Below are 25,000 nucleotides of genomic sequence, written 5' to 3'. Positions count from 1 at the left end.
CATAAATGTCTGTTCACTAAGGGATTCAATGTCCATGATCATTACTGCTCAGTGTCCCTTGCTGTATTACAAACCACTCCAGAACTCAGACAGTGAAACAACTCATTAACTCTCATTAGTCCTTAGGACGACTTATTTGTATGGCTTTCACTTGTGTCTCATGCAATTCTGTCAGGCTGACAAGGGACTGTGTTCACCTGGAAGGGTCTCCTGGGCTGCAGATTCACCTGGAAGACGACATTGCAGCCTGTGAGAACGTTCATGTGAAATTCCTCCATGGAAGCTTGGAAGTCCAGAGAATGGAGCAGGTGTTGAGACAGTGCGGCCCAAGCCTAGCTCTACTGGGCAGCAACAGGACACCATCGCACAAGCTAAGCTGAGCTTGGACCTGCTCAGCCTCTCTTCTTCCGCATGGTCAGAGTGGGTAGAGTACAGCTCATCTCACAGAAGGAGGAATCGTCCTTTTTCTAAGACTCTTGACAAATTGTGCTGCAGATGAGGGATGACTCCTTAGGAAAAATAATCAGCCACAGAGATCTAGCCTCCTGACTGCAAAGAATGACTTTATCGTCTCCCTAAGACTTCTAAGTTGTTACAAATGGAACATGCACTGTGAACTTTCAATCTCGTGTGACCTTCCAGAATGTCAATTCAAATGCAATTTGACTGGTTATAGAAAAATCTGTCTTTTGTAAGTTTCTGTTATGATTCTCAAAAAGAATGCCCAGAAAGTATACTGTTTGTGGAAAGCCTACATAAATCAGGTGTTTATTCACAGTCTGCTTTACACTCATCATTTATTCATTGCATATATAGCTTGGTCCCGGGCACTATGGTATGTATTGAGGACACAGAGATAAAAGACGTTGCCCTTACGCTCAAGGGTGGAGTGCCGTGAGAGAGGTCCATTCACATCTCATCTTCCAAGACTCAGGGAGCCACACTTTAACCTCAGGAAATAAGTGTAAAGTTGCAGATTTTGAGACTCACCCAGGGTGTCACCTGTAAAATCCTTGTGACAAGCCCAGCACAGGCATTTCAAATCCACTGTTGGAACCACATAATAGTTTTAGTTTTCTAAGCACCAAATAAGAATTTCTTTGGGTTAAAGGGACCCATCTCTCTGACTCTGCTCTCCATGCTCTTTCTCCTTGGACTGCAGTCCCCTGCTCCATCCTTCGTAATCTTGACTGAAATAGAGCTGCTTAAGGAGCTCTACTTCACTCTGGTAGGACAATGAGGTCACTCTGGTCCTCTCTTCAACACTGACCTGACACTCACCTCACTCAAAACAATATCCAAATACTTTCCCATGGCTCCATATGGTGCAGCTTCTGTCTGTCTCTCTAATATCATGTCTTACCATCCTCTCCTTCATCCCCAACATTCCAGCTAAGCAGACTACTTCCTTCTTCCATTGTGCCAAACCTACTTATGCCTCTGCTTGGACCATCCCCTACCCATTACCCCATATTAGTTTCATTAGCTCCTTCACTTTGTGTTGGTCACTGCTTAAGAAAAAGCATGGACAGAAAGAGTTTTCTGGTCCGTGGTGTATAAAATAGCGTCCCTTCTGCCCCCTTCTTCATAACATTTTACCAACTGAAATTGAGCATCTGCCTTCTTAAGAGTGTAGCTTCTTGAAAGGAAATGGGCCAAGGCTTTCATCAGTTCTGAACTTTTGTGTATTCTCAGTTCCTAGAATGGTAGTCAATGAAAGGATGGATGATGGATGGATAGATGGGAGGCCAGATTGGTATATCATGGATGCTCTTTGTAACAAACTTGCAACAAGCCCACCACAGAAATTTTGCATCATTTTGGGGGAATTAATCGTTGCTTTGGTTTTCTGAGCAACAAATAAAATAGTTTATCTGCAATAAAAAGACTCATTTCTCCTTTTCTACTCTGACTTTTCTCCTTCTCTGGACTAAAATTCACCTCTTTATTGGTCTTGCTAGTGACATTAAATAAAAACATCACGCTGTCAGACTGTACATACTTTGATCTGGTAAGTCAAAAGGCATCAAGTGAGGCAAAGTCACGAACAAGCTGAATCGATAGAAAGCATAATATGTGTATGATGGCCAATTCAGGAAGGAGCAGCCATCTCCCCAGCTGGTTATTATTGGCCTTGAGCTGTCCCTCTGCAGTAATGGCTGTCAGCTGGAGGGACCCAACTACCTTACCACCTTGCTTCCAGTGATGGATATGCCTGGCTCCCTCATTCGCTTTGGAACAGTCCCAAAGGCCAGCTGCATTGCTCCAGTTTGGCTTCTCCTTTCACAGTTCTGCCCCCTTATCTTCTAATGAAGGAGAGATTTCAAGAGCATCACCTGCCCAACCTTCCCACAAGGTGCCATCTGAGTCTGTTTTCAGGAGGTTTGATCTAAGACAGAAAATGTGGTGCAAAAAAAAAAAAAAAATGCACACATCCAAGCAGTAGCTCTACATGTAGTTCTGTATTTCCAGCTCCACAAGCAAAGCCCTGGAACTGAGAAAACTGAGAAGTTTCAAAGTCACATCTTCCAAGTCTCACTCTCATCCCAGAGTATTATGTCACCAGCAGAAACACAGGTCACACAGAGGTCTGTTTGAACTCTGCTGTCCTCTCCCCACCTATCTCTCTCACTCTCTATCTCTCTAGCACAGTGTGCATGGATTTGAGATCGGCTACATCAAAAGCAGGTAAAATACTACCCAGCTGTGCACACTTTCACCAGGAATGGCATCTAAGTAAGTAGTCAGGCATGCTTATCAAAGTCTGTAAGGTCTGAAAATGGACAACAGTACTCCGGTTATGCGAACTCTGTGAATAAGGGCAAAAAGGTCAGTAGGAATTGGAAAGATGCCCCAGGAGAAGCCAAGAGGCACTGAATGAGCCAAAGTCATGAATAAGCTAAAGCTTTAGAAAGCAGAAAATGCCTGACAGGGGGCGGAGAGGAAGGCTATGAAGTAATGTAGGGCATGGAAGCTGGCTCTTTGGAGAGAAAGAAGAGGAAATTTTTTTATGAAGTATAAAAGGTCCAACTTTTAGTGACACGGTGAGTAAATTCTGAGTCTCTGCGATCTAGCGTAGCAACCATAATCAATGCTGTACTGTCTACTCGGCGTTTTATAAGAACAGATTTTAAGAGCTCATCTCCTACATATCTATGTTGACTACTGATGGCACAGATGTCTTAATTAACTCAACTGGTAATGTATGTACAAATCAAATTGCCACATTGGACAGCTTGAATCATTATCATTTTGAGCTGACAAATATTTTTCTGAGAATAACCAGGAACACTCTGTAGGATATTGTTTTATCAGTCAGATATTGGTGACAATCACATTAGGCCAAGAACAGGAAAAGATTATTTCAACCAATTCTCATTATACCTATATGATAGCACGGAGGCATAATATTAATGGCTGCATTTCTGTATGTTTCAATGAGAACTACCTCATTTTAAAGTAAACAAATGAACAGCAAAAAAAGTTCAGTGCCTGTTTGACATAAATGAAAAGAGGCAGGCACAAACAGGATGATGCATCAACCAAGAAGACTCGGCATCCCCAGAGTTTTTGAGCTGAGCATACTACATACCCTGGGAATCTCAGAACTCCCATGAGCCTCCCTGCTCTGCTGGTAAACTTGCTCATTTTTATTTCTAGTGATGGGACTAGGATTATTATCTCTCTAATTCCTCTGTGTTTTTTTATTTCAAGAAACCTATCACCTGAAGCACAAAGAGTTCTTTGAACCCCAAGATACATTGCTGAAAAATAAAATGATTACAAAATAATAGCGGCCACCATTAGAGAGCATTGACTACACAGCAGGTGAGCCTTGTGCCATAAATCCTCATAGCTGCTAAGAATGTATAAGGAGCCTGTTTAGACAGAATGTCTAATGCCTGGGAACTGGCTGCATAAATTATTCAACATCAGGCCAATCTGGCTGAACTGAATCCCAAACTAGGATTACTAGACTCTAAATCCTTAGTCATTTTGGACAGGTCTGTTCTGTTTTCCCACAGACCATCCTCAGTACTCACCAGAGGCAAAGGGAGATTTAGATGCAAACCCTAAGCTGGCCTTAGTGTTAACTTTGGATCTCATTCCCAGTCAGAAGTCATTGACTAGCTCTTGGGAGAAACCTCAAGGCACGTCCTTGGGGTTTGCTTCTTAGTGAGCTGATCAGAGAGGGGCTGCTAACCAGACTTAAACCTGAAGAAGCCAAAACACTGCAAGTAAAGCTGCCTGGCTCCTTGCCCTGTGAGGCCACATGAATAAATAGAAGTTACCTGAGAGCACATCCTCTGTCTTAGCGAGCATCCACGCATCCATTTACCTAATCACACTCCCTTGTATGCAGACGACATTTACGGTTTATAAGAGGCCATCTGTGTTGCCATAGTTATAGTCCTGCCAGCATTTCCATAAAAGAATAGTAAATCCTTCTTTTCTGAGGTTCATAAATAGACCATAAAAATAGAGAAATAGATCCCCAACAGTTTCTAGCCAAGACACCAATAGATTTTGTTAACAAACTAAACAAATATCAATTTAATTGGCAGGCTAAAATGTTACAAATGTTTACAATTTCCAACAGCAATTATGCATTCATAAAGGAGAAAAATAAACTAAGTCCCTGCACAAGATTACAGCGTTAGCCTTGATTTTAATGTCTGTATGTCATTCCTTTAATTAGGTTAAAATGTTGAATAGTCAGATTAGCATTCTATCACCTACACATGTTGCCTGATCACATTTGCCAGAGAGTTTTGGATAGTAAACAGGGATGGGCAATGGCCACCGCAGGCAATACGGACACTCAACAGAAGGACTTGCAGGACCTTGTAGGACTATTGGAAAGAAGAGGAGAAAGCCAAGAAAACCATTGAAAGAGACTAGAAACCAAGGGAAAGAGCCTTTCTGTAGCACCTCAGCGTGAACTCCCAGGAAGGGAGCACAGGTGTCTGTCCCACAGCACAGGCATCTGTCCCACAGCCACCGCTTGTTCCTACAGAACTGCCACAGTGATCAGCGTTCAGCTGAGCCCCTTATAACTGCCAACTAAGACATACAAGCCAGGGGAGAGAGGAGAGCAGAGGGACAGAGACCAAGAGACAGAAACAGAAAGGAGGAGGGAAGGAGACCACCGCATAAATGTATATTACTAAGAACAAATGAGGCTGTAAATACACAATGAAATATTATACAACCACTAGGACCTATGCTTAATAACTTGGAATGCTAAGCTCAATGTGGCACTAAGTAACAAAGTAGCTTACCAAAAGAGTGTGTGGTCAATATAAGTCCAATTTAAGAAAATGTAACTATTAGTTACCTTTCTTGCTGCTGTCACCTGACAGAAGCAACATAAGGCAGGAAAGATTTGCTTTGGTTTAAGGTTTGGCCCACAGGCACTTGCCCCCAAATACTAGGGCATTGCATCATGGCGGTGGGAACATGTCCCAGAGAAGAACTCTTCACCTATCTTAGTCAGGTTTCTGTTACTGTGGTAAAGCACTGTCCCCAAAATCATCCTGTAGAGGAAAGCTGTATTTCATTGTACAGCTTGTAGCTCATCATTCAGGGAAGTCAGAGTGGGAATCTGGAGGCCAGAAGCAAAGTAGAGTCTATGGAGAGGTGCACCTTAGGGGATTTCTCTTCCCGGCTAGCTCAACCTGCTTTACCATAACCAGACACCATGCAGGGATGGCACTACCTGCAGTTATCTGTCCTCCGACCCACTCCATGTCAACCATCCATGAAGAAATGCACTGCAGGCTTGTCTACAGGCAAATCTTATGGAAGCATTTTCTCAGTTGAGAGTTCCTCTTCCTACCTGGCTCAAGCTTGTGTCCAGTTGACAAAAGTTGACTACCAGAACACCACCTCACAGAAAACAGAGTAGGACAGAAGGTTGAGAGATACTAAGACCCGCCCCTAATAATCCTTACTTGAAATCTTGACTCCACCTTCAAAGTTCAAATAGACTCCCAAAATAGCATCTCCATCTAAGAAGCGTGCTTTCAAAACTCAAGCCGGCGGGACACTTCACGGTCGAGCAGTAATAGCGTGTGTGCCTAGAGGAAAATGGTGATAGGATTTCAAGCTATTTTTAGTTTCTTATTTTAGCTAATCTCCATGATTTATTTCTTTTAACCAGATGTAAATTGCTTTTGAGAGGATGTGATCTTTAAAATGCAAAGTTCTTTACAGGTTTCAGAGCTTTGTCCCAAAGTGTCTGCATCATCCTGTGCACGCGTCTCACCCTGTGGCACTCGTGGTGTAACTGAGACATAGAGCAGATCTTCTGATAAAGAGTCCAAAGGCAGGATGAAGACTTGAACTCAGGACTTGGTCTCAGATGTCTTCCCATCCACAGGTGCTCTTCTGGGTCTCCTGGATATCACCTTTGACCAAGCAGTGATCATGGCATACAATACCCTTCTTGTAACATAGTCGTTTCTTAGCTTTGTGAGTTGACTGTAAAGCCAGATGGCTTGGGCTGCCCCCTTCTTCTTCAAGAGAGGGTGATTAAAATGATACTGGAAATTCTGAGTGCTGTGCTGGAATTGTTGAACATTATCTTTCACATGCCATTTTGAAGGTATCTTTGTGTACAAAAGGTCATAGACTCTGGCTAAACAACACGGACTTCCAGGCATTTACAGGTATATAAGACAACAGAAAGGAACATTCATGGACTGAAAAGTTGAGTGGGATACAGTGGGTAAGCATCTCCTCCAGACAATGTGTGGAGAACTATTATGAAATAAAACAAAGCCCCGTGTGGCTTTCACCAGCAGACGCCAGATGCAGTCATGCTTTCCTGAGATGAAGGCTAGGACTCTGCAAAACATGGCCTCCTCACCATTGCCCAGAGCCTGATGTTCGGCTGACCCCACATTAACAGGGCAACGAAGCGTTAGCTCCTGCCTGCCTCTTCCCTTCCTGTGCCCAACTGCCTGGAGTTTCACCACAGACAAGCACAGGAGTGCTCACCAGGGGTGGAGCAGAGACACAGGGCCTTCTCACAGTGACTTCAGAAAGCACTTAGAAAGAAAAAGTCAGGTCTATTTAAAACCTTTTAATTGTAGAAATGTCAGTTAGTGCCAAAGGTGATTCTGGAAGTAATGTGAGCCACGATTGTCTGAAGCAGCGGGCTAAGACGGCAGGGGCCTGTCTCATGCTGTCTGTGTGTCCTCCACAGTGGCCAGCTCTCGTGATCCACAGTCAAGCATTAGACTAAGAGGACATAGTGGCTTTTCACACTCAGAAAGGGACCACATTGAAGGTCCAAGCAAAGTGGCTTGCTCACCCTCCCAACTAAATGCCAGATAAAATTTTTTAAAAAAAAGTATAAGCAGGAGAAACCATGGCCTGCTATGTGGCTTCTGGTTGCTCTTTACCTGGGCATTAAGATAACAGTAAACCCTGAATTCTTTGCAATACAGTATCTAGGTTTTGCATGCCAGGGAGGTGGGATGGCATTGGTTTCAGTGTCAGATAGACCTAGGTTTTAATAACAGCTCCATAGTTTCCAGCCATAGGTTATTTCAGAACAGTTAGTCAATCTGGTGAGACTCTGAGCATTTTCTCAGTTCCACTGAGAGTCACTGATACTCATTAGATGATACATAAAGTGAAAGTTATTTTCACCATGGTATTGATTCTGTATGTCAGCTTCACTCTCATTTTTGCTTTTATATGATATAGGTTTGCCCAGAGGCAACAAGTCGTGTAGTACCGTCATGATGGTGTCTAATAGAACACGTGCGTGTGCGTTTTCATGTTTTTACTACCAAGCCCTTCACTGATTGTTCCTGCCTTAGTCTCTCAGCACCTGTTCCTCTTTGTGTTGTTTCTACAGGTACTAAGTATAGTGAATTTTAATAACTGTATTCATCCAGCAGACACCAAAGACCTGTCTGAAGGAAGAGGAGTGATTTCTGACATGAAGCATTCCAAGATATAAAGAGTTCCTAAACAGCACCTAGCAATGCCTCAGTGTATAAATGGGTCTTAGGCCAGCTTAGCTAGGATAAGGGCTCTGCCTGTGATGATCTGGAAAGGAAGAGAAAAATGGTCCCCTGTGCTTGGAGGGAAACCAGGAGCCTCACATAAAAGACTTCATATTCAATACATAGTCTCTCAGTATTAACTTCACAGGGACTCAACAATATTTTTAAAAGTAACTAACTTTCTTTTATCCTATTATATATGCCTTCCCAACAACCTAGATTTTCTAGTACAGATCCAGAATGAACCAGCCTGCCTCCATTTTAGGCCTGAAAAATTTTATAGTAAAAACAAACTAGGTTCATTCCTATTTATGATTAAATCTCTGTTTCTCAAGGATTGGGCTATGCCCCATCTGTTACCTTAACTATAAATGGTTCTGAACTGACTGTTCCAGGATATAACAACCATGCCTTTGTTTCAAAAGGTTATTATAGCTACATATTGTTATGACCACCTTGTTATGGCCACCCTTTTATGTTCTTCTGTAATCCCACCTATTTGCCTGCTGAATTCCCCATTTGGAAGTACCTACCCATGAGCTATGAAAACCTTATTTTCTCATGTCCAATGCTGACCACTTCAACTCCAACTTAGAAGGAGTCAGCGTAGGTACTTGAATTAAAGAAAAAAAAAAAGCTTACTTTAACTAATTGCTTGTTTTAATTAATTTAGCCATTTGGGTTGGTGTCTTTCTCCTCAAATCTTTGGGATTAATACTTGGAGGCCTCAGGCAAATCAAGACCCCAACCCAAAATCAGAAATTCAGAAGCTGGACAAGTCTTTCCTTCAGCCCTCTGGGGATGAAGAGCTGCTCTCTTAAGGGGTGCATACCTTGGAGACAATCCAAGGCCCCTGGGATGCCTTCAGTTTGGTGACTGCCTAATAGCTGCATCAAAAGGGAAGGCAGCAAGTGCCTGTGGTGGTGTGAATAGGTTTGGCCCCCATACATTCCTATGTTTGAATGTTTAGACATACGAGTGGCACTATTAGGTGTAGCCTTATAGAGGAGGTGTGGCTTTGTTGGAAGAAGCATGACACTGTGGAGGTGGGCTTTGAGGTCTTAAATGTTCAAACGACACCCAATATGAAATACACACAGTCTCCTCCTTGTTATGTTTGGGTCAAGATGTAGAGCTAGTGGCTCCTCCAGCACAACGTCTGCTTGCATGCTGCCATGTTTCCTGGCATGATGAGAATGAGCCAAGCCTCTGAAACTATAAGCCAGTCCAAATTAAATGTTTTCTCTTATAAGAGTTGCTGTGGTCATGGTTTCTCTTCACAGCAATAAAACCCTGAGACAGAAGTTGGTAACAGGGACTAGGGGATTGCCGTGATAGACCTGACCATGTTTTTGTTTGGAGGTTTATGCATTTATGGACTTTGGATTAGAAAGCAGTGGGATGCTTTAAGTGGGGTTTAACGGGCCATACTAGCAGAAGCATGGAAGACAGTGGTGTTGAGGGTGATTTGAACCATTGGGACCTGGCTCAAGAGGTTTCAGAGGAAAAGAATTTTACTAGGTTGCCTAGATTATTCTTGTTATATTTTGGTGATGAATGTAGCTGCTTTTTGCCCTTGTCTGAAGAGTGCCTGAGCATAAAAGAGATTAATTGCCTTGCATAAGAAATCTCAAAACAGCCTCGTATAGACTTTGTCCTGTGGTTCACTCTTATGAAGGAAGTGTTTTGTAAATGGAGCAAGCTGCACAAGAAAAAATATAAAATATATGGCTCAAGGATTACAGGGATACCAGAAAGTACAATAGACCTAAATCTTGTGTTCAAGAAGATAAACAGCTGCCAGATACTAAATGCAATTAAGGGAATAGTGAACTCAGGGCAAGATCCCAGCCAGCTAAGCTTCCATCTTGTGAAAAGGACATCCCCCAAAGGACATTTCCACCTACTCTAAATTTACAATGTGTTTGTGGTTGTATGAGGGAGAGTTGTGTTAGGTGTTATTATGACCTGGTTATTGTTTTCATTTGGGCATAAGGAGATAAGATTGTGTGTCAAGTTGGCAAGGGGTAGCTTGTGATGGCTATTCTTGGTTGTCAACTTGACTATATCTGGAACGAACTCCTACCTAGAAATGGAGGGCACACCTGTGACCCAGATCTTGAGGCAGGAAGACAACATGCCTTTGTTCTAGGTCTTGAGGCAGGAAGACACAGATTTTGATCTGGATCTTGAGTCTGGATGAGATTGCTGTGATGATAATGGGCTAAAGCTCTGAAACTGTAAGCCAGTCCCAAATAAATGTTTGCTTTTATAAGAGTTGCCATGGTCATGACGTCTCTTCACAGCCATAAAACCCTAACTAGCCACACCTGTTTATGAAGGCCTTCTCTGGTTGGTCACAGACACTCTTTGTGGCATCTGGTTCTGTGGGATCCTGACCTGGGGACTTGGGGGGGTGTTCTGATAAGATCTGATATTCCCCAGTCCATGGCAACAAGCGAGATGCAGCAGCCACCCATTCAGTTACTTAGGAGTTTAGCCAAAGCTGCACATTCTTTTTCTTACTCACCCTGGAGCTCTCTGGTGAGGCTGGGAGCGGAGAACCTGGAGATGCCCTGCACTTGAGTGCCCACTAGCAGGATTTCAACTCCCAGGCTAGTCAGCAGGGCCAAGGAACCCTGAAGACTTTCTGAGATGCTGGGAGCCAAAAGATTGGACAAGCCCAGCACAGGACGTCAGGAATTACCGGAAGCTGAGATGGACGCCTAACTGAACCAAAGAAGCCTCTGGTGGGTTCCCAGTACCTGTGTTATGAAAGGAGGCAGTTGAGGAAAAGCCTCCCATTGAAAAACTAGACAACAAACAGACAAAAACACAAAAAGCATGTTTGGTTGAACTGGTGAATTTCTGAATGATCCCAAGTGCTGCTTTCATTGTCCTTACGTTTTTTGTTTTTTTGTTTGTTTGTTTGTTTGTTTGTTTGTTTGTTTTTGCTCTGTGTTTTGTCTTGTGTTTTGCCTGTCTTGTGAGTTCCAGCTCAAGGCATCTGAGACAGACAAATGACTGGGTAATAAGACTAGTAAGCCAGACAGGACCTTAGCATGTTTTTGGTGATTTGGTTTCTTTTTTCTTTGTTTCTTTGTTTCTTTCTTTTTTTGCTGTCTTTGTTCTTTGTATATGTCTCTGTGCCCCACCCCAGACTCCCCTATTAATCTTCTACAGTTACAGATGGACATGCCACCCTGGGCAGCTTTGTTCACTCCCGCTATCCAGACCTAAATCCACTGCCACTTGCTGTGGCTACTTTGATGGCAAGGGCTGAAAATTAATTATCTCTGACCTTTCTGGTCACTGGATTCAGTATACCAGGTATTTAAATGTCCTTTGGGTATGGATAATTTTGAAATATTGTTTTATTGCTGTTTTGCTATGATGAAATCTGGCTCAGGAGTCAGAAAATTTCTGTCCTAAGTCAGGCAATTCACCTGATTTTGTGTGTGTGTGGGGGGGGGGGAATAGATGCAAGGCAGAACACACACACACACACACATAAAAATTTGCCAAGGTATAACCGTTATCTCAAGATTTATAAGACAATTATTTAAACTTTCTGTACCTCAAGATTTATAAGGTCATTAATTAGAGTTAAAAATCTTGACTAGAGTTAAAAAGTTGACTTAAAACTTATAGCATAGGGTTAAATATTAGAAATCTACATAAGTAATCTTACCATTTAGGCTATAAAACTAAGCACATAGACACCAGCAACAGCCAGAATGAATCAGAGGCATAATCTATCAAAGTCCATAGTTCTGGGAAGGTCTCCAAAATGTACTAACCTTGCTTTTTAACTCCTGCGGTTCTGCTTCTGGCCAACTAAAGTTTAGTTCTTGTTAACTAAAATATATAGCCCAAGACATGGTTTTTCTGCTTGAGGGCTTGCCCTGAAAAGGACTCAAGGGTGCACTGGAATTTCAAACACTTAGTGTAGTGTGACTGCTGGTCAACTAAACTTAGGGCCAAAACTATAAATACTAAACACTAAGCACCAGAAACTGGAATCTTCCTGTGCTCTGACACAGCAAGGAAATTAAAAAGCAACATAAAGTGCCACTCCTTATCTAAGGTCTATTCAAGCTAACAGAGACTGACTTAAGATTGTATGTCTAGCCTCCTTGTCTCTGCTAACTCTGTGAAGCTTTAGCTATTTTGATGAATTAAGTCAATAAGAAACTGTGATTTTCTGCAATGGTGCAATATGAAAGGATCAGGAAAGTAAAGTTCCAGTCTCCCTATGAACTGTACTTAGGATTCAAAGTTTTATTTTGGTAAGCTTTAACTAGCCTTCTGTATATGTTTTCAAGGTTAAACCTAAAAAAAGTAAGTGAAAAGCAGGTAAAGTTTATTTAAGGTCAGGTATTCTCAATAGATAGCCTTCAAACCTTCTAAGAGTTCAAACCTTCTAACATTTAAAATGTTTAATGGAAAAAAACTTTCTATGACAGAAAAGTTAGCTCCTAGAAGCAACTCTAAGGTTGCCAAAGGAGACGATGGGCATGGAGAACTCCACCTGAGCTACAATACACTGACCACTGGGGGAGCTACCCTTGGTACCAGGGCTCTCCCCACACTCTGGACACTGTTGGATTAACTGTGCTGTTCTGCTTTGTCACCGTAGCTCAATTTTCCAAGTTCTTCCTCCAGAGAAAAGTCACTCAGACCTTGTGGGCCTGAGTATCCTCAGCAGCAACTGAAGACGTAATGCTGTCCCATGTTGACAGCCAAAGACCAAACACTTTTGATCCCAATGAAGCCATTGAGACCACAGGAGCTGAGGCTGATGGCTCAGGTAGTCATAAGTCTCTGTCATTTTATTGATATGTAGGCCATTTGGATTATACTTCCTGCTATAATTTACCCTTCTCAGATCTCTGGTGGTATTGGCAGATAACTAGCTTTATTGATTTAGCAACAGCATCCTGGTTAATGCATTTATAAAAACCAGGCCTTACGTTTCTAGAGCTGTTAGGTCACCTGATGAAAAAGGGAAACTTACAGATAGGCTTGCCTTACTAACAGGCTTCATATTGAAAAATAAACAGGGTTCAGATGTAACTTTTACTATTTCAAGAACTTGTTTGCAAAGACTGCTCTCAGAAATCAACCACTTATGTATGTATAATGATAAATAATTAGATAAAAAGTTTAAAGTTTATGTAAATCATAAATATCTAAAATAATTCAGCTTGTATAAACACATAAATATATGTCTATATGTATACATATGTATATATGTATATATATTCATATATATGCATATACGTATATATAATATATATCCCTCTGGACAGAAAAAAAGTATTCATGCTTTTAATCCAAAGTCATAGCTTTTGCTATGATATGAAGGCCTGAATCTACTCCATCTGTTTTACAGACACCTACTGACTGCTTTTTCTAAAATGCAGATTTCAGTATAAAATACAAACAATCATAATGTAAGTTTCAGGGAACTGAGAAAGTTATAAGGCTTAGATCCACCTCTCACAGGTCAAATGGATGACAGATAAATGCTCCTGGTCAATCAAAAAAACCTAAGCTCCCTGCCTATTGCCTGTTCTGGAAGGGAAGCCTGAGAGAGAACGGATCCCTTTCATTCAGTCTGTATCTGTGCTGGCAGAGACACTTGGTGGCACCTACTTCTCAGCTGGTAGACCCCATCTGAAGTCAGCTGCCGACTGCAGACTGTTCCACAAGTGACCTGCACCATGCCAGCCCCAGGTGCTCCTTCAAGATGGGACAGCCTCAGACGCGCTGAAGGTGATGTAAACCCGTCCAGCGGATGTGATTGCTCCCTGTCTCTTCAGCTGGGTCAGAAAACTTGATCCTCTTAATGGATACCCCATTGCTCTAATTCCCCTGCAGCTTTTAGCATTCCAGCCTTCCCAGGCCCTGACTAATAGCATCTCAATTTCAGTAAGAGATAATTACAGAGAAGAGTATATTGCCCCTTACCTTCAACAGAAGGCTGGAATATTAGATACAAAGGAAACTTCCTGGAAGAAGGCACAAAATGGCTATCAATAGTACTTATTGGCATAATAAGATTATATGACCTTAAAATATCTGTTGTATTTATGCTAAACAAACAAGTACAATTTATGAATGAGCAATGCATCTTTTGATGCATTACAAATTTTCCCCCTAGATAAAGAATGCTAAGACCCTATCACAGATTCGACAGGGACACATAAGACAAGGGGGTGGAGGAGAGATGATGAGCCAGTCTGCTGCCATTTTAGGCTTGAAAGATCTTATAGTAAAAACAAAGTAGGTCCTTGTTTATGATTAGACCTTTATTTCTCAAAGATTGAGCTATGTCCCATCTGTAACCTTCGCTACAAATGGCTCCGTACTGCCTGTTCCGGGAAGTGGCAACAATGCCTTCGTTACCTGTTATTATGACCACCTTCTTATGACAGCCCTGTTATGTTCTACTTCTGTAATCCCACCTATTTGCTGGCCAAATCCTCCATGTGGAAACCTTCTCCCTCTGAGCTATAAAGACCATATCTTCCACATGGCCTCTTGAACCCTACCTTAAAGGAAGGCAGCCTATGTAAATGAAAAAAAAAATTGCCTTAATTAATTGCTTGCTTTAATTAATTTGGCTATAATGCTTTGGATCAGTGGTTTCCCTCCTCACATCTTTAGGATTAGTATCAACTCCTGACTCTGTGCAAGATGAAGCAAAGCAGGGAAGTTCTAGTGTCAGGAAAACCCACCAGAGCCACGGGGGCATGACAGGTTTTAAAAGCTACTTTAGCTAAAATGCAGTGGCTCTGCAATTGGCCCACAGAGTAACAAATAGCATGATGGAAGCTTGGAATCTCTGACTCCATTTTCTATCTGCCTTTATAGCCATCTTGGCAGATGTGAAGATATTCTGGTGATATGGCCTCCCTTTGTATAATAGTATTGAAACAATACACTCCATGTAGCTAGAATTGCCCAAAATTCTTTTGCTGGAGGCAGGATCTGGAGGAAGAGAAAGGTGAGTGTCTAGTGCCACACAGGAGGAGCCTGCCTCCCTGGAGATTTCCCACTGTTCTGTTAATTTACAGGCCAGATTAAATCTGAGACAAGATGTGTCAGTGACTGCTGACCACATTTTAACCAGGAACGCATACTCTTGCCCTTTATTTAAACTTTAACCTCAGGCTGGAGAGATGATCAGCAGTACAGTGCATACTGCTCTTGCAGAGGACCCAGGTAGGTTCCTGGAACCTATGTTAGGTTGTTCACAACCACCTATAACTCCAGCTCCAGGGGAGCTAATACCTCTGGCCTGGCCTTCACTGGCACCTGTGTTCATTTTCACATACCCATACATGCTTTTCACTATGATTTATCACTTTAATTGACACAGGCTGAGCCCAACTTGTTAGAATTGCAAACTCCAGTGCTACCCCTTTGCTCTGGGTCACCTGCTGATCTCTGCACATGGGTGAACCAATCGCCAAGGAGCGCCTATCTAGAAACTTGCAGGGCCTAAGCTGAGCATTCGCCTCGGAGACCACGCACAACGAGGGAGTAACCGGGCCATCCTCCTGTCTCCCACTGTCTTAACCCCCGCAGCTGCCTCCTTGTCATCAATCATTGTCCTAAACCAGCAGTCACCTCGAATTCGAGGGACAGTGTAGCGTCACAGGGCAGAAAACCCCCACACGAGGGCAATTATCAATCATAAAGATGCTGCTGCCTGGAGCAGGGGGAGTTATCTTCTGAGAGCCAGCGTGTCCCACCAAACAATGAAGACGTCTTTGGACCACTCTGTAGGACCAGTGCTTACCTGCTGACCACCCACGTGGACTGTAGCCTGCCTGGCAGAAATGAGGGTTTCTAAAAAGATTCCTGTCCTTCATTCTGACAAGCAGACTCTTGAAAGAAAGGACCCCCAAAGAAATGAAAATTTCCTCAGGAATCAAATGATGGAAGGAAAAAAACAAAAAAGGTGCAGGCCAGAGGGCAGCTCACCTCTGGCAAAGAGAATGCACAGTTCTAAAAATGTGTCCAATCATGCTACAGGGTTAGACGGAGGCCACACAATGATGGGTCAGTGAGTGGGCCATGCCTTGACAATGATGGGTCAGTGAGTGGGCCACGCCTTGACAATGATGGGTCAGTGGGTGGGCCACGCCTTGACAATGATGGGTCAGTGAGTGGACCACACCTTGACAATGATGGGTCAGTGGGTAGGCCACGCCTTGACAATGATGGGTCAGTGAGTGGGCCATGCCTTGACAATGATGGGTCAGTGAGTGGACCACGCCTTGACAATGATGGGTCAGTGGGTGGGCCACGCCTTGACAATGATGGGTCAGTGGGTGGGCCACGCCTTGACTGGACAGTTTACATGTCCACACACTCGCTCCTCTAATGAAAATTTGATCTTCCTGCAGGGCCTCGAAAATAGACTTGAGGAAGTCATGGATCTCTTTGTCCTTCTTACCCATGTGGCTACAATAAATAAATTCATTTTCTTTCTACTTTTTACTATTAATTTTGCTGCGTTAATTGACTCCTAAAGTCTGGGTGGCTGAACCTGACTTCTTTGGTATGAACCGTGTCCTAAAATACAGTAACACTTTATTATGAATTCCTTTACCCACTGTCCTGTTCTTCATGTATTCAAACCAAACTATATGTCACTACCCCAGGAGCCACAGTTCCTGCTTCTGACAATAACTCGTCTCCCTGGTGTACTGGGGACAGGTGGCCAAGCCTAGTGTGTTGGCACTTGCAGAGTATGGACTCTTGCCCCCAGACTCCAATGACAAAACAGAAGCATTGGCTTCAGCAGTCATTTCTCAGGTAAAAAGAAATACTGGGATATGTGACAAATTTGATGTACAGACAAAAATATGAGTAGCTGGGGGTCCCTGGAGGTGCTCTATTAGGCTGCAGATAGACAGAGAAGCTTTTGGTTCCTCGCTATGAGAATAAGGGAAGGAAACTTGTCAAGGAGAGATGAGAGAGGCATTAGAAACTCTGGAGCCCCTAGGCTGCCGTCAAAGGGTGCAGAATACCAGCGGAGCTGTAGACCGCACTGTGCCTCTAAGGAGCTTCTGCGCCCTGGACAGCAGTGCCGGCTGCAGGAACGGTGAACACAGCAGACACAGCCATTTGCGTTACAGGAGTCCGGCCTGGCTGCTGACTCTTAACTGCCGCTTTCCTTTCCCAACCGCACGTCTGTGGCGCTCGCTTGATGTTGCTTTGGCTTTCAAGTCTACCTTTGTGCCTCCAAATCTTAGAGGTCTCTTTGTGTTCCCTACGTAGTTTTTCTAAATCTTTGCTCTGGGAAATCCACATGAAAAACGTGGTAAGTGCCTCCAAGGAAAATGCCTGAGGGCTGGTTGGAAGCTCAACTCAGCACATACCTTCCTCTACCTCACACTCCTAAGACGACCAGGAAATACTTTATTCTTCCTTTTCTTTCTTTATTTTTCCTTTTTAGTAGAAACTGAGGGAGGTGTGAGAACATACAAGGAGAACTGTGAAGCCAAAAGAAAGGATTTCAGGAGAAAAAAAGCCACCATTAGCAAATGTAGACAATTCTTGTTTCTTCTACAGTGTGTGCCTACAGTTCCCAGTGGCAAGGGAATAATCTCAAATAGCTAATGTGGAGAGCTTATCTGTTGTTTTGGTGAGTTGACATCAGAAATAGACCACTCACCTTCAAAATGAGTCAATTCATTGTAGCAAATGTTAGTCTATTGACAAGTCATATTAACAACAGAAAACACACACACACACAACCTGCACAGTAGGTTTTTGTTTTTTTAGAAAATTTCTTATATTTTAAAGGACACAGGTGGTCCCTTATAATTTCATACAGACTGGAATTTGTAGTTTACTGATTAATCTTGAAGAAAATGGAAAAAGATACAGGTTGAAATCAGCAGTTTCTTTCGTTCAGGTCATTTGCAAGTTTCGGTTGAGTGATGGATAAAGATATATGGCAGCTAAGTTTCCTCCTAGGGAGCATTAAAGAGTCAGTGAATGGCTTATTTGTCAATCCTGACCTAAATGACCATTAGTAAGTCCCCCAACATGCTACTTTGTCAATAATCTACTTAAAGTGGATGGAAGAAGTTATTCTTGTCAGAATAAGTTGTTATGCTTAATAATTGCCTCGTATCTGCGGGTTTGAACACACTGTCTTTTAAATACGTGATACACACTTCTTGCTTGTATATAGAAAGTTTTGCTCCATACATCTCGATCAGAACCCAAGTTAGTTAAGGAAGTAAAAGGAGCAGGGATGGGGGTTGGGGGGATGAAGGGAAGGTAGTGAAAGAGGAAGACCAGGAGAAAGAGAATCATCGCTGTAAATCATAGAAGCTATATGCATTGTTCTGGTCACACTTTAGCAACCCACAAAGCCACAAAGCTCCAAATTCACCAAGCTATTGAAAGCACTGCTTACTAACAAGTGTAGTTTAGCACAGTGAGCTTATAGACAAGCTCGTTAACAGAGTTCTAGAGGAAGACAAGTGCACACAGAGCAATACAGCAGCGTGGCCTAGAACACATCTTTGGACTTTTGAGTTCTATGTTATTAACAAGATAGAGGAGAGAGAGAGAGAGCAAATAGGTAGTCCCCCCCTCTTTTTAATCAGTGAGATCAAGCAGTTAACGTGACTTCCCAAGATCACACAGCTTAGTCAGCAGTGGCCTTCTTTGAACCAGCAGCTCTGTAATGGCTGCTTAAGGGTGGTAGAAAAGCAGGTGGGTTGGCTCATCAGGTCAAGGTGCTTGCTTTGCAAGCCTGGTGACCCAGCAAAGGTGGATTAAGAAAACCAGCTCCACAGAGCTACCCTGATTTTCACACATGTTGAATGTGCATGCATGCTCATGCATCTGCGGGCACACGCTCATGCATACACACTGTGCACATATGTAACAATTTTGTGAAGGCATAATTTGTGTTGAGAACATTTTATTAAACTCACTAATTGGTTCTTGTATTGCTTTTATTTTTTTAATTATTTTTTTTCTATTGTAAGGGGATAATCATCACATCTTCCAATGGGAATATCAGATCAGAGGTCCTAGACCCCTGATTTGCTGCAAACTTGCCAATCTAACCAGATAAGCAATTGCTGGGTACCTTCCTCATGAGCTTATCCTCCAAGCAAAGCCTCAGGGTAATGTCTGAATGCATGCTTAGGAATGACATTTGAAATCAAGTAGAAATATTGACAAATATTAAGGAAAGTCTGAGCCACCTCAGAGTTTTCCCACAGCCATGCTTTCTCAATCCATAGAGGACCTAAAACATATGAGGAATTAATTGCAGAACAAAAAAATATCTTGACCATACTTTGCATAATTACTTTCACTTCTGACCTCGCTTAAAAAATCAAAAACAGAAATGTCAATTTGGCATGCATACTATCCTAAAGAAAGTTCTGTTGGAATCACTTATCTTTAAGCACAATTATAATATAATATAATGTAATATAATATAATATTAAAGATAACAATAATAATATAACACATTATAATTTAAATATAAATCTCTTCCATGAGAGAGATAGGAGCTCTGTTATGAAATCTGAATGGTTATGATGGAGTCAAGGTTGGTAACAGGATTAAGCTTCAGTGGCTGTCAGTGAGCAATTATCCCTGCCCTTAATGCAGACAGGTGCACGTCTTTGGCTGTGACATTCATGTAGAAGTCAGGGAGTGAGGGGTGAACTGGGAGTCCTGGCATCTTAGAAGCTCTGTGTACCAAAGCTGATGCCACTGCAGAACCTTCTTACCATTCATGGCTGGTCACTGTGTCACACTCTCTGGGCTGGAGAAGCTGCTCAGACGCTGGGGCTGAGGAGCTCTGTCAAACGAAGCTGGAATTTGCCTGACTGCAGTTTCTCACCCATGTGTTCTTAGCTTTGTCATTGTCATGAATGTGCTATGTCAGAAATGTAGATGGATGTGCTTACATCTTTCCACAATGTTAGAGTTTATTGAAGAAAAACCAAGTCAGTTTTGTTGGCTGTAATTTACCGAATAGTCCTGATTTCCCCCCACAGCTTGCTGAGGCAAACATGGATCCTTCATCCTAATGTTAACTACTAGTATTAATGCTTTACATCACAAAGAAAATTATATAATTTGTGTGTCTATCTGTGTGTGTGTGTGTGTGTGTGTGTGTGTGTGCGTGTGCATGCGCATGCGTGCACGTGTGTGCATGTGTTAGAGAATAGGAACAAATAGTTAAAGGGGCCAAAGCAGAGAGTTTCAAGGGGCCCAAGGTAAGCAGAAAACTGACCAGCTGACAGGAATGAAGAGAAAATCTCTGAGTAAATTAAATAACACCCCTGCTGGTGGACTGCCAGATCTGTAGAGTCAAGATGCTGGCTATAGACTCAGGGTCCAGTTAAGCTAAAGAAGTGGGATAAAGATTATGGAGGCCACTGAGCAAAAACAAGAGCAGCTCCAGAGTAGCGGGAAGATGAACACACAGCAGGTCTAGGTTGACAGGCAGACAGTTCAAGTAGGCAGCAGCTCAGTGGGGGCTGAGCTAAAAGCCCTGGGGAGGCGGAACTGCAGGAGTCCAGGTTGGGATGCAAACCTCTTACTCTAGGCCAGTGTTTGCACTGTTTACAAACCACATTTGCTAAACCAGAACTGCCGAGAGTTCTGCCCAGTTTGCAAACAGTTACTGTAAGGGATAGAAGTATTGACTGCCCTGCTGAATTCCTCAACAGCACTCAAAACTACGGATTTCTCCCTGCTTTTTGAATAACCTTGAAGCACGGTCACCCCTCACCCCCAGCTAAGAGGCTCTGACATCCAGTCCTTTCTGACCACAGAACTGTTTATGTCTAGAGAGATTTACGTTTTGCTCTTGGGAGAAAAACATGAAATCAGACTCTAACACACACTTATTGCTCTGACTGACAATCCTTCCCAGGGCACAGGCCTCCAAATACCCTGCTCAGATATCATAACCACGTGTTCTTACACTCAGGTATACTGAAACCAAAGTTCATTTTCCTTAAGGTTGAATTCCATTGAACACTTTCTATCAAGCGTAAAAGGAATGGTTTTCTGTTTCTTTGAATGCCTTGTTTGGGACTATAGTCTAAACATTTTTATTTTTATATTTTAAATATACTCATAATCCTCCAAAGAGTTTTTTGTTGTTGTTGTTTTAATTTCCTTGTTTTATTTTAGGTGGTAATTGACTTCTCAATATCCAGGCTTCACATGTTCTTGCAGTGGGACTCTCCAGTCAGTTCTTTTCATCAGACAGTAGTGGGGATTTAACCTACGACTTTGTGTATTGAAGAAAATGCTGTGCCAGTGAGCTACATCCCAGCCCACTTTTTTTGTGCACATGTGTGTGTGTGTGTGCATGCATGTGTATATGCTCGTGTGCATGGGTTTGGGAAGCTAGATATCAACCTTGAATATTCCTCAGGCATCATCTACTTCTCCGGCTTGTTTGTTTGTTTTGCCTGTTGAAATTCAGTCTCTAACTAGTGTGTAGCTTGCAAATCATGGCAGGGTGGCTGGCCTGAGAACCCCAGAATCTACCTTTTCTACTTTCTCATGTCTAACTCTTTTTGCATTAATTCCAGGGATTGAGTTTCAGTCCTCCTGCCTGAAAAGCAAGTACTATAGTAACTGAGCCATCTCCCAAGCCCATTTTTGCAGTGTTTTTAATGACCTTCCCCATGGACTGTTTCTTAGAGAGCTCAGCTATTTTGCCAGTCAAATTGATGATGGCACACTTTACCTTGCTCTTCTGAAAATACTCAAGGATTTCATAAACTACTATATACTATGAGTGAGCAATTTTCTATAGAAGTTCTGGTGTCTGCTAAAGAATACAATAACATTATACAAAACTTTTCATAGTAATGATACATGCAGAAGCATATAATTTATTTCTTAGCTTCATATGGTACAGAAATGGAAAGCCACAGATATATGTACAAAAGTAACTCAGTGTTGATTAGGATGCCAAACTGTGGTGCTACTTAACATAGTAACTAAACTGGAAACAAAACCATATGTGTGTGTGTCTGTCTGTGTGTGTGTGTGTGTGTGTGTGTGTGTGTGCATTACTTTACCTTGTTTGTTTTTCAGACATTAATCATATTATGTATATAACCACCAAATAAGGTATATCCGTTACCTAGACAAGACATAGTGGACTAGATTTAGCCACTTGGTAGCCACTAGGTCTTACAAATATACAGTTTTCACTGTAGATTTTTATAGTCTCTCTTTTATGCTTGTTCCCTTGAAAATCCAATTAGTAGCTACATATCATGGCCACCATTCAGAATAAGTAGATTAGTGGTGCCTTTCAAAGTGGATTAGCGTTCCCTGTGCGTTTAATTAAAGTGGACCTCATTCTATCATTCTTACAAGAAAAATTATGCAGGTGGAAATTCCATATATTCACACACTGGCTGCAGAGATCTAGCCCACATGGGTCCTTACAGTGATCAAATTGTCTACAGCATTTAACAATTCTGGAATAATGTATAAATTCACTGTTTTTGTTCCTTTAGAATAAAAGAGTCAGTTCTGAGTGGAAAGTGTCATATCCCTGAAATGATATGGATCTCATACTGTCTTATGAGGTGTCAGTTGCTAGCCATTTTCTTAAATGGTAAAAATAACAACATGTTCCTCAAGTTGATAATCTTGGAATGGGAGAAGTCCAGGGGATCCTTCTCTGGCTCATTGCTGGACTCAGCTCATTAAGCACAATCTCATTTGAAAGTAACATCATGGGACCTGTTAGTTCTATAAACATCAAAAGAGATCATTTCGTACATGGCCTGACTAAATGCCCTTCTCTACAACTGGGTTGCCAGCAGCTGACCTCACACTAGGAAAGATGTTAGCCCCAAGGCATTTTACATCTTGGAATGCATTTGCCTGACTGTTTTCATAAGGAACATAACAAATGACCACAGAACTCCTATCTCAGAGGTTTGCAAATATGACTACCTATTAGAACCACCTAGTAAACAATTATAAAAATGCATGCTTAGAATTCCCTCTCTAAAATTCTAATTTCATCAGAATGCAACCCGGGGATAATACTTTTTTAAGTACCCAAGGTAATTCAGGGGTCAAGGTAGAAAGCTATAGTGGATAACCTTTGTGCGCTCTCTCTCTCTTTCTCTCTCTCTCTCTCTCTCTCTCTCTCTCTCACTCTTCCTCCCCCTCCTTTTCTCTACCTCTGCCTCTCCCTTTCCTCCCCTGACCCCCAGCTGGTGCTGGCATAGTGAGCATTTTTTATTACAAAAAAGTAGTCTTTCTTTGTGCTTTTTTTTCTCATTCACTCCTCTACAGATTATTTTTTATTTAGATGAAAAAGAATATATGTAGGTGCTAGTTTTTAAACTCTATTTTTTGTTTGGAGTTCTTTAATCCTCTACCTCCTTTCCAAACCCCCAGCTCTAGGTAGGAGAGAAAGAAGGTTAGGAGGGAAAGGGGATGAAGACCACTTTAGATTGAGTTCTGGCTTGTTAGGGTCATTGGGATCTTTTTGGGGGCAATACCAATCTCAGTTGCCAGGATATCCAGAAGTCCAGGTAACCAGATGCCTTCTTCTTGCTCCATCAGTGTCCTCCAAGATCCTCTCCGGACTCTAGTATTTATACCCTCTCCGAGTCTGCAGAATTCCACTAACTCCAGCTGGCAAAGACCACACCCCTCCCTAAGCCCCATGAGTCAATTATCAGCTGTGGACAAGCTAAGGCAGTCCCGTTTCCCACCCTTGGGATGAAAACAAAAACACGTTTATATAACATAAACTGACTTTTTAAAAAAACAAACTTTTACTAAAAATATCCATCTCCTGTGCAAGGCATGGAAGTAGAAGGCTGAGACCTGGGCTACTTTTGAGTGCTGTGGTAGCTTGAATGAGAAATGTTCCCCCACATGGCTCATGTATTTGAATGCTTGGTCTCCAGTTGACGATGTGTTGGGTAGGTGTAGCCTTGCTGGTGGGCTTTCAGGGCTTTGTAGTCTTGCTCACTTGCGGTCCTCACTCTGGGTTTCCTTTGTGCTGATGAAGATGTAAGCAGCCTGCTTCCTGCTCATGCTGCACTGTCATGCCTTCCCTGCCACCAAGGACACTCTCCTTCTACAACTGTAAGCTAAAGCAAAATCTTCCTTCCTTCCATTGTTTTAGGTCAAGGCATTTTATCCCAGCAACAAAATAGCAACTGACACAAGTGGTGTTTGCCACCATTTCATTCCTGGAGCTCTCGGAGCCCAGCTGGTCCATCAAGATCACTAGTGGGAGAAGGGGAATGAAGTAGTGAAGCATGATGTTGGGCTAAGGCACAGGAGAGGAGACTGTAGGTGTCACTTGTGCTGGTGAAGGCTGAGTAAAAATAATCTCTACGCGGAATATATTTGTCTAGAGAGTTAGCGACAGGGTGCTTCCTGGGGACCACATTCTCTATAGAAAGCAAGTGACTAAGACACTCTCCTAAATGGCATCTCCAATGTGCTTCCATGATTGTTACAGAGGCAGCAAAACCCAGAGTACTCCTGATCAGCTTCATGGGCCTTTGTCTTGGGATATCATCATGTATAGTACAAAGTTCTCTTCATTCTTTTTTTTCTATCACACATACACAAAATCTGAACTCTAAAGGTCTGGATTGACTATTACAGAAGCTCAGTGATGGTCAAACTTTTAGTTTTGGCAAAGCTTTACCTTTGTAGACATCTAAGAAAGCGCAAGAATGACACACACAAGACTCCACAGATACAATTGGTAATTAACATCAAGTAAGACATTTGTTCACAATTCAAAGTTTACCATAAATCACAGATGCAGCCAAGCATCTTCCGTCAGAGAACCGTGTGCATTCTCACAGTCAGTGGGGTAAGGTTTGAAGTGTCTCACATGAGGTTTTACAACTACATGTTTTATGCTGTTGGAAGAGAGGAGCTGCTTTAGTTGTTGGGCA

Source organism: Meriones unguiculatus, chromosome 4 (assembly GCF_030254825.1).
Source record: "Meriones unguiculatus strain TT.TT164.6M chromosome 4, Bangor_MerUng_6.1, whole genome shotgun sequence".
Lineage (NCBI taxonomy): Eukaryota > Metazoa > Chordata > Mammalia > Rodentia > Muridae > Meriones > Meriones unguiculatus.
Note: the sequence above shows the minus strand (reverse complement) of the source record.